The following is a 9,911-nucleotide window of genomic DNA, read 5'->3' as shown; positions in this document are numbered from 1 at the left end:
GCCTTTCAGACAAAAATTAAGTCGGTTGTTTACAGGTGGAAAAAATATAACAAGCAGTAATCGTTAATTGAGGTACTAGTACATATTGAATCATTTGGCGGGTTGGAAATAAGCCGACATAGCTCAGTGGTTTCAGAACACCTGACCGGACATCAGACATTCATTTACCATTTCTACTCGGGAGATATTTTCAATTTGTATTGATATTTTAGTCGACTAATTATTGCTTATAATTATTTAATACCTATATATTTTTAGCTTTTGGTTTGCCACAGAATTCTAGAAAGAATTTTGGTGTGTCGTAGATGAGAAAAGGTTGCGGAGCACTATTTTAAAGTACCACCTGGGATTCTTGCTGCTTGCTGCAGGGCCTCCATCTTCTACCTTCGTGTCACCTGTTCCTGTATTTCATTTTACTTAACTTAACTTCACTTTCTTTTTGTAATATTTATATTTTTTGTAATACCTGCATCAACTGTAAAGCGCCCCTGAGGTGATGTCTCACAAAAGCGGCGCTATACAAATTATCCAAGAAATATAAAATATATATTTTTTTATATTAAAAATTAACCTCTTCTTACTTACTTCTGAAACACTTCCCCCCCCCCCTCCCCATTCTACTACATGGACAAAACATGTTAATTTAATTTCAGGAAAAAGTTGCATATTTTGCAGAAATTCCTTAAAACGATATTCCTATTTAATGTAAATGTTGAACGTTAACTATTGCATTCATGAAAAGTAGTTTGTGAATTTGTGTATTAACCAACCTTTTTTCTAACTTAATGCGACGGACTAAATATATTTACGTATTTCTTCATGTTCTCAATAAAACGATTATACACCAATGTATTGCGGATAAGATCACAAATTTGAGGTACATGTGAATATAAAAAGGTTGTGCGGAGAGTTTTACTACACTGTCTGTATTGTTCCAAAATAAATTTAAAAAATTAGTCCCAAAAATATTTTTCTAAGGTGTTTTCTAAGGGGTAATATTGAAATCAAGCATTCTTGTTAAGAAAGAAAGGATTATATATTCCTTCATATATAGGTAACGCATAGACCTCTTATGTACTCTTTCGATTTCTGGGATATGGTTTTGTTCAGAGGGGGCCCAGATAATCAAGCTATTTTCCTGGATACTCATATCTCTGATAGATTCTTGCTTTGTGCGTTTCAATATAGATTACTAGAAGTATGACCTGCTATACAAAATTGGAATATAACTCTAAACAGTTATAGGGTTACTTTTAAAACACTTTGTTTAGAAAGCATCTTATAATTTCTTATAGAAAACAAAACATTCCAGATTCTATCAGGTTTTTGCTACACCGGCCGCCCAAGGTTAAGAAAAAACTTGTCGGCATAGAAACAACATTATAATGTATAGTGTTATTTTAACTACGAACTAGACCCATTAGATTCTAAATAATATATTCATATTTTAATGAGACCATTAAATTTGCATAAATAATTGAGATAAACTTACATTTTTTGATGGAAAGTAATATAAATATTATTTTAAAATTATGAGATATGATTATGAGTATAGAGTGTCCATCATCAGAGCAGATCTGCCATGGGCCCATCTGCCCTGATGATGAACACTGTAATAATGTCCAAAAAGATGGCTAAAGAAGGAATTAAGAAAACTTATTTCCAATCAGACAAGTCTCATATTTCGAAAAAGATTAAAATGAAACACACCAAATGGGATGAATTTAACTCTCATATGGACAAATTCCTACTAAATTTACCCGCCACCGATATATTTTCCGTCAAAGATGACTACAACTTCAAATCAATACTTCAAATGAATGCTCATAACTGCAATAAATAAATCAAATCCTCCCCCTAAAACTAAATCTCTCAAAAAACTCTCTCCAACTCCCTGGTGGGATGAGGAATGTTCCAAAGTAGTAAGAATTCGGAAAGCTAAATCTTTTTCCTATCGTTACAATATGACTGGAGAACTATCTTATATACAAAAGCGCCGAATCCAATGCCAAAAGGGTATTGAGGTCAAAAAAAAATCTGGGTTGTACAACTTCTGCAGTTCTGTATCTCCGAACACTCCAATTTCGGACGTTAGTTCTATGATCGAAGATTTCGATCCTACTTCAGTTCACCATCTCCTCGAGCGTCTCATTCTAAATGGATAGAAGAATTCTTGGACATAATTTCCCCCCCTTCTGTACCTAACTTAGATGAAATAACGCCCATCTATAATACTCCTATGTCTAATCATTGGCTAGACTCTCCATTCACCTTAATTGACCTAAAAAGTGTTTATCAACAGTCAAGGACTCATCTCTAGGCAGAGATGGTATACCTTACAGCATAATCAAAAATAGTAATGATAATGTTCTAAACCACTTCTTAAGCATTCTAAATAAAATCTTCCAGACTGGCATAATGCCTGAAGATTGGAGTTCTCAAATAATCATCTTAATTTTAAAAACAAACAAATCACGAAATTCTGGATCCAACTACAGGCCAATCGCTCTTTCATCCACCCTCAGTAAACTTCATGAAAAATTTATTAAAAACCTATTAGAATTTTTTGTCGAGGTCAACAGCTTTTCTCTCCATCTCAATTTGGATTTAGGAAAAAAAATACACTCAAGATAACCTTGCCATCATTAGCACTGATATTAATTTATCCATTTCTAAACAGGAAGTTTGTCTTGCCGTCTTTATAGATATAGAAGGCGCCTTATGTTTCCATCCAAATCCTGAAAAAAAACTTTTAGGCCTTGGCCTTCCCCCATGTTTGTCCAATCTATTATTAAAGATAAAAAAGAGGAAAATTTTCATTGAGCTACCAGATATTTCTCCTTAAAGAAGGTCTACTCGTATTTGGGAGGGTTTACCACAAGGCGATGTACTGTCCCCTTTACTGTATAATATATACACATACGATATGCATGTCACTATTCCCCCACAAGTAAAAGTTATTGAGTTTGCAGATGACATAGCTTTCTTCTTATCATCCAAAATCATCCCTCTCGCCGTCAAATATCTCAATGCAAATGGCTCAAGTTAAATGGTCTTGAACTTTCAATCTAAAAGACTCAAGAGTGTCACCTTTTATTAAAAAATTCTGCAATCCCCAAAGCTTCTGAAGTAAAATTTTTGGGGGTAACAATTGATAGGAAACATAAATGGTCTTCCCATATAAATAATTAAGCTATTAAATGCGAAAAAAAAATCATCAGATCATTATCTGGCGTTTGGTGAGGAGCTCATTCTACTTGCAATAAGTTGCTTTACATCGCACTTATTCGAAGCCATCGACTCGACTATGTCTGCCCACTTACTTTAAAAAATGTAATTGATAAATTAGACAAAATCCAATCTAAATCTTTGAGAATAATAACTGAATCGTCACCGATCAATTCCCTTCAAGTTGAATGTTCTGATCCTCCTATTTAAGGCGTCAACTATTTGCTGACAAATTTGTACTTAAATGTTTAAATTCTAAATGTCATCAGGTTATCCCCAGCGTCTCGTTGTTCATTGACACAACCCATTCATCTACAATCAGAGCTTCAACTAAACCTCTTCCTGCCATCTGTAAAAATGATGGAGTGACAGAAGATGGCGATCCCACCATGGCACAAACATAATAAATGGTTATTACATTAAAGTGGGTAGTCAAGGAGACAAATCCCCTAGACTGAGCAATGAAATACTACTGAAAAAAAATGCGGTCACTATTCCGGATACGACAAGTTGAAAATGTGAATCTTTAGTTTTTCTCTGAACTCAGATGAGCTGTCGATCTTTCGCAAATGTGAAGGGAGTTTATTCCAATCTGTTAGGCCTGCTACTGCAAAAGCCCGGTCTCCTAAATTGGTATTGGGATTGGCTATTGAAGATGCTGATCAAAGGGTTGCTTACCTAATATTAACATCAATTAACATTCCAATGCAGTTCCGGCGAATGGGGTGGCGTCATGTCATGTACGGCTTTGAAAACCATCCAGCAGAGTTTGAATTGGATTCTCTCAGGGCACTTAAGCCAATGAAGGTTCCGCAGACGTTGTGGAATGTGGGAATATTTGGAAACACCGATTATCAGCCTTGCTGCAGCACTGAAAACTGAATTGCCAAGACTTTTAGAAGGACCTTTGCAGATATCTCCGGAAAGAAGTACCGACTGCGCCTCTCTGAAAGTAATATAATGAAATCCATCATAGCCACCAAGGCCAGTAAATCTCCGGGACATGATAGTCTAAGTATTGAACAAATTAAGCACGAGGGTAGATACATACCTTAACTACTAAACATACTGTTCAACGCAATCCTTTAACATAGCCATCTACAGGGTGCAATGAAGAAAACAGTTACAACTCCGATCCTGGAATCAGGATAACCCGACATGACCATCTCCAGCAATAACCGGCCAATATCTTTAGCAACTATAATTGCAAGATTATTTGAAAGGGTAAAGCCATGATGCGTGTAGCGTAATCTGTCAGCCCCACAATTATAAATTAAATACACGGTAAACTAACGTCTAAATACAAACAGATGAGCTTTAAATGTAGATTAACCACTAATTATAATGATTAGACCGGTCGCTGGCTGAGTTGAAATCGCGTTTGGGTCCTACCCAGGCGTAGTGTGTTCAATATTCCGCTTACTGTGATGGTAATAGGAGATTTTCAAATATTGTCAGGTTATTCATAACCCATGAATGTTTGATCTCTTTAAAAAAATATATGTATATATGTACCTATAGATTGGATTATTTGAATTGGGCTGTTTTTGTGAGAAAATCACTTCAAGGGTCCTTAACAACTTAATTTGTGCATTTAATCTATTCTTATCACTTAGACAACTTTAGAAAAAACACACTACCCCGGTGGCAGTACAATATATACATATATTATATAAATACGCTTGTACTACGAATTTCCGAACACCGTGTATATTTTCAATATTTCTGACTTCCGTTGGAAGGTATTTCTTAATCTTACTACTTTTATTTATATTCAGTTTTTTTTAATATGCTCGCGATGCATTTTAGGAATGTATTCTTGTATATGACGCTTACTATGCTTTGCTTGGCCAAAAAATAAAAAAATACATCATACGATGAAATATTATGAATTCGTTTGCATTTTATGGAAATCTGTTTTAAGCGGATTAAAATTGTCGCTTGCAATCTTCTGCCGGGAAAAGCTCGATATATTTGCATAACGTGTGCAGCAACCTTTGGGGAAATGTCAGTACGAGGACGTATTAGGCTATAGCGCATTAGGTATCTAGGCTTGAAAAAGCTGTTGGATTTATTTTCTCAGCATCAGCTTCACCAAGATGGATTCACTTTTTTCTATAAGTACTGGGCTTGTTGAGGATTATATATCCTCATATATCCAGAGAAATAGGTACCGATTGGACATATCGGATAGCATGGTTACCACGTATGAAAATTGCGAATTCATTAAATTCAAACCTAAGGACAGGGTCTTTCCATTATTAGCAGTCAACAGCAGCATCAAAGTTGGCAAAGAAACAATTTCCATCAACCCATTAATTCCGTTCCAGAGAGTTTCCTTTGTGGATTTTCGCTGAAGAAGGAATGCGCAAAGGCACGAAATCCCCATTTTGTGGTGTTTTCGCAAAACTTCCATAACACGTAAAACTCAATGAGGCAAAACCCAGTGAGGCCCACATTACCAAATAATCTATATTCATAAAATAAATAATGTTTGTTTGTTAAAAATCTTAAATATCCGAAAGTTCTTCAATGACTCCTTTAAAATTTTGACACAACGTTGCCATCGAATACGCGTGCGTTTTTATATAACCTGTATTATATAGATTTCACTTGTAATAGGAAAATACATGTTTTTTTAAAATAAAACATGTATTGGAGGAAATAGCAAAACGCGCTATTGATTCTCTATCTGCACCACGGGTATTTTATTTAGTTATTGATCTGCAAATAGATCTTCACATCTGCATCTGAGCCACAGAAACGCCTGGCGGGGTACAGCTAGTATTTTATTTTAAAAAATACTTCACAAAGGTATATGGCATCGTAATGATTCATTTGGGTCGACAAACGAAATCACTAGGAATCATATGAAGTCGTTGTTTTCGATAGATATCCTATGTTTCTTCGGTATTCCCAATTTGGGTAGGTATGTTGCTTGGGTGAAGACAGTGGAATATGAATTATTATATCCACATAGACATAGAAAAAGTGCCGAAACGAAATTTTTGTAGGTCGAAGCACGAACAAATAAATGCTTGTGATTTTAATTTTTCAGAGAGTCAGTATCCCAATAATATTTAGACGAAAATTCTTTAGTTTTTCCATAAACGGTTATATTTTAGCATTTTTTAAAACGGAAACCTTTAAAATATATAAGCTTAACCTGCGTTAGATAAATGCGTTAGATTCCCACCGAGGCGTCGCGATCTTAAATCACTGCTACCTAAGTATCATTGCACAAGCTACATTTTCCACTTACACAAAATGCGAAATTTAAAAAATATATTATGTACCGAGTTAAAATTTCAAATGAAATATTTGAGACGTTTTCAGCGTTATCCTCGGGACTTTGATCTAAGAAAAATATTCAACAAAGTTATGTAAACAAACATTTAAATTACCAATAAAAATTGTCTAGTGTAGCGCTACCGTACGTGTTCGGATAACAAAATGGCCACCCTATTTTTTCACTTAAGTTAAAAGAAAGATACATTTTTCACCTTCTTAACCTAAAAATAGACAAAAAAATCAATATTATTGTTTACTACCTACTTACGTAATTACATTTTAATTTTTCTCACTAATCGTAAGAGCATACAGTTTTTTCTTAAATATATTCAGCTGTCAGGAAAGAGATAGTATGTGTGCACAGTGCACACCCTCATGGCCTATATTTCTTTTTCCACTTTCAGCCTTTACTGAATTGATGTACACTTTATTATTTAGTCTTGTTCATGTACTTGTTTTCATAAATGTATTCGTGTGTTTAAATCCAGGCATATGTTATATTCGTAGAGTTTTCTGATTTGCAGTCAGTTTGTTTCATGGTATACTTTTAAGTAGGTACCTAGGGGTTATGGTATTATCTGGGTCAATGTTAGTAAGTTTTTTATGACTTGGTTCTGTATTATTATTAGGTGGTTTAGGTACGTTTTGTACGTGTTTCCCTAAATTTCTCTTAGATTATTTAGATGGGACTGTATTAAACGTAGTAAAAGTATAACCTCCTCTTTACTTGTGTTGGTAGAAGATGACATATTCTACCAAATTGAATAGAGGATAACAGGAAGTGCCCTAATGATATAATAAAACACACCGATTAGTGGAATATTTTTTTGTTACAGTTTTTGTATGTGCTGCCTTAAATGAGTGAAGTACTGTTAAACAGGTATTTTTCACAGTTGCTTAATGTTTTCGATTTGTTAGTTAGTATGTTATTAATTAAGTTCCACGTTTACTTCGAATCATTTTTACAATTTTTAAAGTGAGTGGTGAATTGTTTTTGTTTTTTTTGTAATATTTTGAATTTAGTTTTCAGCATAGAAAGGAGACCAAATGACACTTGCATAACATTCAAAATGAAGGCGAACCAACGAACAGTAAAGTGTTTTTGGTGTACTTGTAATGTTTAAAGTCAGGAGTAATTGTTTAAATGAAGCCGAGTTATTTAAGTGCTTTATGAATAACATGATAATGTTATATAGGCTAATGGCTAATGGCCAATAGGTTTTTTAATGCACTTCGTGTTTCATATTATATTCTTTACATTTATTTCATATGATGAGGTCTTCTCCGTGAACACAGTACAGTCTCTTTTATTTTATCTCGGATCGCTATGAATTATAAAAGAACCAAGTCTTTGCTTTATTCGTTAAGTCTTTTATCTTTTGATATCTGGAATTGCTTAGCGTTAGTATTATTCTTCATGGGATCTAGGTAAAGTCAAACAAAATAATCGTGCTTGATAAGGAAATTCCTAAATAAACCAAAGCTTCTCAATCTTCAAACAGTTTAAAATAACCATTAACAAATATTTTTTTTTTCGTCTGAACAAAAAACTAATTCATTAACTCTGTTTACTTTGTTTTGTCCATTTCGATGTTAATTTAAGTGTTTTTAATTATGATTTTCCGCGATTTAATAAAGCAATTCAAACAGCTGTGCACTTTTAGGAAATATTAATCAATGCCGATCTTATAAATACACAATTAAAGTTTAACACTCAGAATTGGTAATAAATATTAATTTGTAGTCTGCTACTCAAGCAACACTACAAATATTACTTTGTAGTCTGCTAACACAAGCAACACTACAAATATCACTTTGTAGTCTGCTAACTCAAACACTACAAATATCACCTTGTCGTCTGCTAACCCAAGCAACACTACAAATATCACTTTGTAGTCTGCTAACTCAAACACTACAAATATCACCTTGTCGTCTGCTAACCCAAGCAACACTACAAATATCACTTTGTAGTCTGCTAACTCAAACACTACAAATATCACCTTGTCGTCTGCTAACCCAAGCAACACTACAAATATCACTTTGTAGTCTGCTAACTCAAACACTACAAATATCACCTTGTCGTCTGCTAACCCAAGCAACACTACAAATATCACTTTGTAGTCTGCTAACTCAAACACTACAAATATCACCTTGTCGTCTGCTAACCCAAGCAACACTACAAATATCACTTTGTAGTCTGCTAACTCAAACACTACAAATATCACTTTGTCGTCTGCTAACCTAAGCAACACTACAAATATCACTTTGTAGTCTGCTAACTCAAACACTACAAATATCACTTTGTCGTCTGCTAACCCAAGCAACACTACAAATAATATAAAAAAACTATAAACTACTAGTGCTTCAATGTGTGATAGCGTTCGAAACACTTTCCTTTATGCAGGGGCACATTGCAAAACTTGCACATGTACCGCGTTTCACTGCGTAGTTTGTGAGCGGAACATACGCGACAGCGTTTATTATTTGTATTTTTTTGTTGTGTTTCAAACTCATTGTATTGACAGGTAGATAGATCGGGTACCGCCGACAGTAGAAAACACATGACCCCGCACCCATTTAGAACCCCTTGTTTACAAGTTTCCTGCTCCTTACCGCTTTGCGCAACAAAACTAGTAAACTCGTCTTCCGCAAAGAATGTGTTAAGACTCACGATATCGAACTCTTTTTGGAGGTCTACGAGGATTGCTATGGCATAATTTCCAACTTGTTTAGCCTTTCATAAATAACATGTTTCTAATGTTTTGATAACATTGGTAAAAAGGAGACGAGCCGGTAATTTGAGGTATCCGTTTTAGATCCAGATTTGTAAATTTCTGTTACCATTTGTAAATACAATGGTTAATTACTTTTGATATTGGAAAAGCCACTAGTTCGGACAGACTAAGTATTACATTTTATGGTTCTTTTATTTCGAGCTCCGTGGTGGGTTGAAGATAAAGTGATTCAATGTTATTGTGCTCCAATGTTGTTTCGTTAGCTGGTTCGTGCGAGGGCTTATTTTTATTAATTTTATTAGGTAAGGAGGACCCAATGTTGCAAAAGTAGTCGTTAAAATGTTTGCGCATATCATGTTGATTTGAAATTTATTCATTATTAACTTATTACAAGATTTATTCAAAGTCTTCCATTTGTTTGCTAGTGTATTATTAATATAGTCCCACGTTTTTTTCGAATCATTTTTGCAATTCATAAAGAAAATGGTGTATAGTTTTCGTGTTTAAAAAAAAAATTACATTAATTCGCACATTCAGGAATTGAGTTTTCAACGATAAGTTTATCGGTGGTTTTTTGTTTGTTTAGGTAATATATTTTAAAGGGGTCTTTGGTTTTCCAATCCGATTTTATTTATGAGGTAGTTTACAAAGTTGTAA

The sequence above is a fragment of the Hesperophylax consimilis genome, chromosome 5, assembly GCF_061612785.1.
Source record: "Hesperophylax consimilis isolate HC1 chromosome 5, BYU_Hcon_1.0, whole genome shotgun sequence".
Classification (NCBI taxonomy): Eukaryota; Metazoa; Arthropoda; class Insecta; order Trichoptera; family Limnephilidae; genus Hesperophylax; species Hesperophylax consimilis.
This window is presented reverse-complemented; position numbering follows the sequence as displayed.